The sequence below is a fragment of the Poecilia latipinna genome, unplaced genomic scaffold (assembly GCF_001443285.1).
Source record: "Poecilia latipinna isolate Pla-1442-1.1 unplaced genomic scaffold, P_latipinna-1.0 Scaffold3248, whole genome shotgun sequence".
Taxonomy (NCBI): Eukaryota; Metazoa; Chordata; class Actinopteri; order Cyprinodontiformes; family Poeciliidae; genus Poecilia; species Poecilia latipinna.
The window spans coordinates 25,971-34,151 of NW_015115864.1; positions in this window are offsets into that span (position 1 = coordinate 25,971).

Below are 8,181 nucleotides of genomic sequence, written 5' to 3' on the forward strand. Positions count from 1 at the left end.
CAGATAAGATTCGTTTTTTTTTTTTTTTGGGTTGGGGCCGGATTTGACTTGCTAGGATTTGATTTAGAGCTAGATTTAACTTATTGGGATGTGATTTAGTCAGATTTGGTATTCTAGGATTTGATTTGGGGCCAGATTTAACTTGTTGCAATTTGATTCAGGGCAGATTTGATTTCTTGTGGTTGGATTACGAGCCAGATGCGACTCGTTAGCATTTGGTTTGGGGCCAGATTTGACTTCTTGGGATTTTCATGAAGAGCCAGATGTGACTAGTTAGTATTTGGTTTAGGGCCCGATTTACCTTGTTAGGGTTTGATTTAGAGCCAGATTTGACTTATTGGATTAGATTTAGGGCCAGATTTGACCCACTGGTATCTGGTTTGGAGCTAAATTTGACCCATTAGGGTAGGGTTTAGGGCCAGGCCTGGTTTCTTATGATTATAGTTGGGGTCAGATTTAAGTCGTTGGGATTTGGTTAAGATCCGGAAAAGACTCGTTGGTATTTGGATTAGGGCCAGGTTAGACTCATTGGGATTTGATTTGGGGCCAGGTTTGACTTGTTGGGATTTGATTTAGTCCGACTTGGCATTTTAGGGTTCGATTCAGAGCCGGGATTGATTTGCTGCAATTTGATTTAGGGCCAGATTTGACTACATAGGATTAGATGAATAGCCAGATAAGGCTCGTTGGTGTATGGGCTAGGGCCGGATTTGACTTGCTAGGATTTAATTTAGGGCCGGCTTTAACTTGTTAGGATTTGATTTAGTCAGGTTTGGCATTCTAGGATTTGATTTAGAGCCGGATTTAGCTAGTTGCGATAAGATTTAGGGCCAGATACGACTTCTTAGGATTTTATTAAGAGCCAAGTGTGGCACGTTAGTGTTAGGTTTAGGGCCAGATTTGGCTTGTAAGGATTAGATTAGGGCCAGATCTAACTTGTTAGGATTTGATTTAGGGCCGGATTTGACTTACTGGTATCTGATTTGGAGCTAAATTTGACTGCTTATGAATTTCTTAAGGGCCCGATTTGACTTGTAAGGGTTGATTTGGATCCAGCTTTAACTTACCATTCGACATGGAGTCGGGTTTGGCTCGTTAGGATTTGATTTAGGGCCAGATTTAGCCTTTCAAGATTTGGTTTAGTCCAATTTGGCATTTTGGATTTGATATTAGAGCCAGGTTTATTAACTGGTTGCGACTAAATTCGGGGCCATATTGGCTTCTTAGGGTTTGATTAAGAGCCAGATATGACTCGCTAGTATTAGGCCTGGGCCAGATTTGACTTCTTAGGGTTTGATTAAGAGTCAGGTGTGACTCATAGATTTGGGTTCAGGGCCAGACTTTACTAGTTAGGATTAGATTTGGAGCCAGATTTAACTTAGTAGGATTTGAGTTGGGGCCTGATTTGACTTGTTAGGGCTTATTCAGAGCCGGATTCAACTTATTGGATTTGATTTAGGGCCAGATTTGACTCACTGGTATGTGATTAGGAGCTATATTTGACCCATTAGGGTGGGGTTTAGGGCCAGATCTGATTTCTTATGATATTATTTGGGGTCAGATTCAACTCGTTAGGATTTGGTTAAGATCCGGATAAGATTCGTTGGTAATTGGATTAGGGCCAGGTTAGACTCGTTGGGATTTGATTTAGGGTCGGCTTTAACTTATTAGGATTTGATTTAGTCAGGTTTGGCATTCTAGGATTGGATTTGGAGCCGGATTTAACTTATTGCGATAAGCTTTAGGGCCAGATTTGACTACATAGGATTTGATGAAGAGCAACGTGTGACTCGTTAGTGTTTGGCTTAGGGCCAGATTTGATTTGTAAGGATTAGATTAGGGCCAGATTTAATTTATTAGGATTCGATTCAGGGCCGGATTTGACTCATTGGTATCTGATTTGGAGCTAAATTTGACTGCTTATGAATTTCTTTAGGGCCAGGTTTGACTCATTAGGATTGGTTTAGATCCAGATTTAACTCATTACCATTGACATGGAGCCAGATTTGACTCGTTGGGATTTGATTTAGCCAGATTTAGCCTTTTAGGGTTTGGTTTGGTCCGATATGGCATTATGGATTTGATTTAGAGCCAGATTAATTAACTTGTTGCGATTAGATTCAGGGCCATATTTGGTTTCTTAGGATTTGATAAAGAGCCAGATACGAATCGTTAATTTTGGTTTGGGGCCAGATTTGACTTCTTGGGGTTTGAGCCAGATGTGACTCATAGGTTGGTTAAGGGCCAGATATGACTTGTTGGGATTAGAATTAGAGCCAGATTAAACTTATTAGGATTTGAATTAGGGCCAGCTTTAACTTGTTGGGATTTGATTAAGCGCCAGACTTATTAGGATTGATTTAGGGCCAGATGAGGCTCGTTGGGGTAGATTTGGATCCAGATTTAACTTATTACCACTCGACATGGAGCCGGATCTGATTCGTTAAGATTTGATTTAGCGCCAGATTCAGCCTTATAGTGTTAGGTTTAGTCCAAATTAGCATTTCGGATTTAAATTAAAGCCAGATTTAGCCTTTTAGGATTTGGTTTAGTCAGATTTGGCGTTATGGGTTGATTTAGAGCCAGATTATTAACTTGTTACGATTAGATTCGGGGCCATATTTGGCCTCTAGGATTTGATTAAGAGCCAGATGTGACTCGTGGGTAATTGGTTTGGGGTCAGATTAGACTACTTAGGGTTTGAGCCAGATGTGACTCATAGGTTTTGGTTCAGGGCCAGATTTGACTTATGATTGATTTAGAGCCAGATTTAAGTTGTTTGGATTGGAATTAGAGCCAGCTTTGACTTGTTAGGGTTTGATGTAGTGCCAGATTGAACTTATTAGGGCCAGATGTAGCTCGTTAGGCTAGACTAGGATCCAGATATAACTTATTACGATTCAACTTGGGGCCAGATTCGACTCATTAGGGTACGATTTAGTCATATTCGGCGTTTTTTTTTTTTTTTTTTTTTTTTTTTTTTTTTTTTTTAGGGTTTGATTTCGAGCCAGGTTTGACTTGTTGCAATATGATTTAGGGCCAAATTAGACTTCTTAGGATTGATTAAGAGCCGGATAAGACTAGTTGGTATTTGGTTTAGGGCCAGAACTGACTTGTTAGGTTAAATCTGGTTCCAAATCAAATCCCAATAGGATTAGCTTTTTAGTCAGATTTGGCATTCTGGGATTTGATTTAGAGCCGGATTGGACTTGATACAATATGATTTAGGGCCAGATTAGCCCTCTTAGGATCTGGTAGAGAGCTAGAGGTGACTCGTTAGTATTCGGTTTAGGGCCAGACTTGACTTGTTAGGGTGCGATTTAGAGCTAGATATGACTCGTTGGGATTGGATTTTGAGTAATGTTTAACTATTTAGGATTTGATTTAGGGCAGATTTACCTCTTTAGGATTATGTTAGAGCCATTTTAACTCATTAGGATTTGATTTAAATCCAGATTTGACTTAGTGGGACTTGATGTGGAGCCAGATTCAACTTGTTAGGAATTGATTTAGTCAGATTTGACTTAGTGGGATTTGATGTAGAGCCAGATTCGACTTGTTAGGAATTGATTCAGTCAGATTTGGCATTATGGGATTTGATTTAGAGCCAGATTTGACTTGTTACAATTCGATTTGTGGCCTGATTTGACTTCCTGGAGTTTAATGTAGGGCCATATTAGACTGACTAGGATATGATTTAGACCCCAATTGACTGGTTGGGATTAGATTTAGAGCCAGTTTAGACTAATTAAGATTAGATTTGGAGCCAGATTTAATCCACTGGGATTTGATTTAGAGCCAGATTTGATTGATTAGGATTAGATTCGGCGCCAGACTTGACTCGTTGGGATTGATTGGAACCAAGATCAGCTCATGAGAACTCAATGAAGAGCCAGACTTGACTAGATTGGATGGAAATAGTGCCAGATTAGATTAGTTGGGATTTGATTTGGAGCCAAATTTAACATGTTGGGATTTGATTTAGTCAGGTTTGGCACTTTAGGATTAGATTTGGGGCCGGATTAGACTTGCTACAATTCGATTTAGGGCCAGATTTGATTACTTAGGACTTGGTTAGAGCCAGATGTGACTCGTTAGTATTAGGATTAGGACCAGATTTCCTTCAACTGGGATGTGATTCAGAGCTGGATTTGGCTCGTAGAGATTTGATTTTAAGTCGTGTTTAACTCTTGGGATTCGATTTAGCGCCAGATTAACTTATTAGGATTTTATTAAGGGCCAGATGTGGCTCATTAGGATAGATTTGGATCCGGATGTAACTTATTACGAATCGACTTGGAGCCGGATTTTCCTCATTAGGATTAGGCTTGGTCAGATTAGGCATTTTAGGGTTTGATTTAGAGCCGGGTTTGACTTGTTGCGATTGATATAGGGCCAGATTGGACTTCTTTGGATTTGATTGAGAGCCAGATAGGACTCGTCGGTATTTGGTTAGGGCCAGATTTGACTTGTTAGGATTTGATTTGGAGCCAGATTTAACTAATTAGGATTTGATTAAGTCAGATTTGGCATTCTAGGGTTTGATTCAGAGCCGGATTAGACTTGTTACAATTTGATTTATGGCCAAATTGGACCTCTTCGGGTCTGGATAAGAGCTAGATGTGACTCGTTAGTATTCAACTTGGGGCCAGGTTTGACTTGCTGGGATGTGATTTAGGGCTGGATTTGGATCGTTGGGATTGAATTTGAGTCATGTTTAACACCTTAGGATTAGATTTAGGGCCAGATTTACCTCCTAAGGATTATCTTTAGAGCCATATTAACTCATTGGATTTGGTTTAGATCCAGATTCAACTTTTAGGATTTGAATTTAGAGTCGAATTGGTTTATTACTTCTGTCCAACTCGATGTGTTAACTGTTTATTTACTGATAACCTTTTTAACAGACGCGGACGAACATCCACAGGTGCGATTGTGTTGCCTGACCAGAGTTGGGCCCACACGCCCTGCTCAGCTGGTGGGCCCAAAGAAGGACAGGTGGACACAGTCAGGTGACAGTGTGGAGTTAACGGAGGGAATGGAGAACAGTGAACTTGATTATGTGCGATTGATTACCCCTGTCCTACCCTACAGCGTAAATGTCAAACATTGACTTGAACAGACAGTCACTTGACCTTTCTATTTAGAACTTTGTAAAAACGTGAGGTGGGCAGCTTATGCTGAACGGGAGAGCTTCTTGAAAACTTTGAGAATACTGGTGGTGCCCCTTATGGCTCTCAAGCTAAATAGTTTAGCCAACGCTTTCTTCCGGGACCTGGGGAGTCCCATCTCATTAAGCACCTCTGAGTTCCCTTCATACCATTTTCCTCGCGCCCCCAGCACGAAGCCATAAGTCTTCACGCCGGTCAAGCCAAAGGTGTTACAAATTGACGGGGCGAATTTGTCGTATTTGTTCACCTTAAAAACCGCTCTGCGCCTGAGGGTCGCTGGCTTCACTTCGTAGCAGATGGCCACGTCCACCACAAGACCTCTGCCATTCTTGGTCAGGATAAGATCAGGGACCGCCGTCCCCAAAAGAGGACAGGTGATCCTCATCTCCCTCTTGACCTCCCATCCAAGGGTACGACCAATGATAGACAGCAATCTGCAGATGTTGTTGTGGTTGGCCATTCGGTTCTTTTTTGAGTGATCTGCACTGGCTGACAACATGGATAATGCCCTCCCACCCCCTGCCGCAGGCCCTGCAAGTCGCGTTTCTCCTCCTCCCTCTGCTGAGGGTGGTCAAGGTGCTGACCGTGCTGGAACGAAGCTGGAGAGCCAGAATGTAGTCAGACTCATGAAGTCCCCAAGGATCACCCAACCAGTAGTTACTGATAGGGTCCCTGGCGAACGTGGCGAGACCACGACCCTGACACCGGAGCCCACACCAACGTTCGAACTCTGAGACTCTCCACTTCCTTCCGATTACGGCTGGGTCGGTGGTGGCGAGGCTAGACTGCAGGCTTCCCTCCACTTCGACCTCGGTGGCTACCTTCCACCTTTTGCGATTGCCGCCTTGGGGAGCAGTGCGGGGGCCAGGACTTTACACTTGGCGTCCTTGGCCTGCATCATCTTGCACCATCTTTTAACCTGGCAGATAGCGATTTGTTTTTCAAGCCTGGGCAGCCCTAGACCGCCATCCACCTTGGAACTATAGAAGAGACCGTCCGCGGTGGACGGACTCAGGTGAAGCCAGGATTTGACAGCGTTCCTTATCTCCAGGTCGACTCTCCTCAGGCCTACCGTACCGACCAGGCTCATGTCAGCCCCATACACCACTCTGGGGATGCCATAAGTTAGGAGCATTTTGACCTTTTGAGTGGGCTTGAGGGGGGCCTTGCTGATCTTCCTGAGCAAGGGCATGATCTCCTTCAGGGGGTCAGAGGGCAGGATCCCCCTCCTCGGACTCACGTCCACCCCCAAGTATCGGTAGGACTGGGTCTCATCGATCCAGGGAATGGGAGTAGAGTGGATACTCCAGTCGGCACAGTGATTGACTGTTACAATATGGTTGGGGGCCCTCAGGAAAAAACCACCACACTTTTTGATTTTGATGTCCAGGCCTGTGTGCTCCAAGAACCTCTCGAGGATCCTAAGGTTAACCGCCATACCAGCCCAGGACCCGCTGAGAAGGACCAGGTCATCAGCGTAGGCGAGAGCTGTAATCCTCTGGCCGGAAAGGGTGTAACCAGAGCCCCTTTGGTCCAGGAATGTAAGAAGGGGGTCCAAGCAGAGGTTGAATAGAAGGGGGGACATTGGATCACCCTGCTTAACCCCAACCCTCAGTTGGATAGCCCGGGTCCGCCCCCTCTTGGTGAGCACCCTGGAGCTGGTGTGCTTGTATGCGTCACTGATGAGGTCACAGATGCCGGTGTCGACCTTCCTCCTCACCAGCACCTCCCTGATGTGTTTATGCGACACCGAGTCAAACGCCCGCGCCAGGTCGATGAAGACCACGGCGAGGGTCTCCTTATGGCGCACCGCTCTCCGTATCACACCATCCAACACCATCAGGTTGGTGCTGCAGCCATCGCCCCTAGTGAAGCCCTTCTGTGACGGGTGAGTGGGGCAGGCCTCACCCAGCCTGTCACATAAGATTTTGGAGAAGAGCCTCAGGATGGAGGAGCTCAGGGTGATGGGTCTCCAGTTGTCAATGACCTTAAGCTCCGCCTGGTCTGAGCTCTTGGGAACCAGAGTTGTACGGCTGCACTTCAGGAGCTTAGGGAGTTTGCTGTTGTAGAGGATGGTATTGTACAGGCAAGCCAGCAGTTTTCCATCCTTGTCCCATCTTAACAGGTGGGACTTCCTAAGGCCATCAGGACCAGGCGCACTCTTACCCTTGGACCCTCTGAGGGCGGCCAAGACTTCATTGGGGGTGATTGCCATCAACAGGGGTTCATTGTCGGCCTCAGGAAGGGTACCAAACACACCCAGCTCCCCATACCTGTCCTCCTTCTCCCACAGCTCGCTATAGGTTTTCTCAATCCTTTTCAAGGGGATGTTGCACGAGGCGGCTTCTTTGCCATCCAGAATTAGTGAAGCAGCAGCTGCCATGTTGTTCATATAAAGGTACTGGATGGTCCGAAAGCTGCACCTCGTGTTCGCCCTGGCCCCACCGAGTCTACGAGGTTTCCAGGGCTTCCTCGTGTAAATTTTGTAGGAGCGCCTCATCTGCCTTATGTAGAATGACAGGGTCCTGTTGACTAGGGCCGGAGAAGACTTGAAGGGGTGGAGACCACCAGGGGGGACGTCCTCGTCTCTAATAGTCCTCTTCAAGCAGCTCTTTAAGGTTCTCCCTGGCCACGATCCCAGCTTGTTCTTAGGTGGAGGGAGGGGGGCGAAAAGGCCCTCAAAGCCACTGGTAGGTTCGTCACCTGGAACCCCTGTACGTGGTTCCCTGCCAGCACGCCCATGTTTTTTAGCGTGTATGGAAAGGCCTCTTTTAGTCGAAAAACTAGAGGAGCAGGCCCCACACCCAAAGGTATGGTTAGCTGCAGAGCGGACACGACTGCCAGTACCACATTTAGCCGCATGGCAGGCAGCACTCAGAAGGCCTGGCTTCAAGCTGTTGCACTTTAGGCAAAACCAGTTGATCTTCCTCGCCTGGTGTTTTTAAGAAAGTGAGCGAAGCCAACTTTAGCCGTCTTTAGGGGAACACTGCAGAGAGGGCAGGGCAGTTCT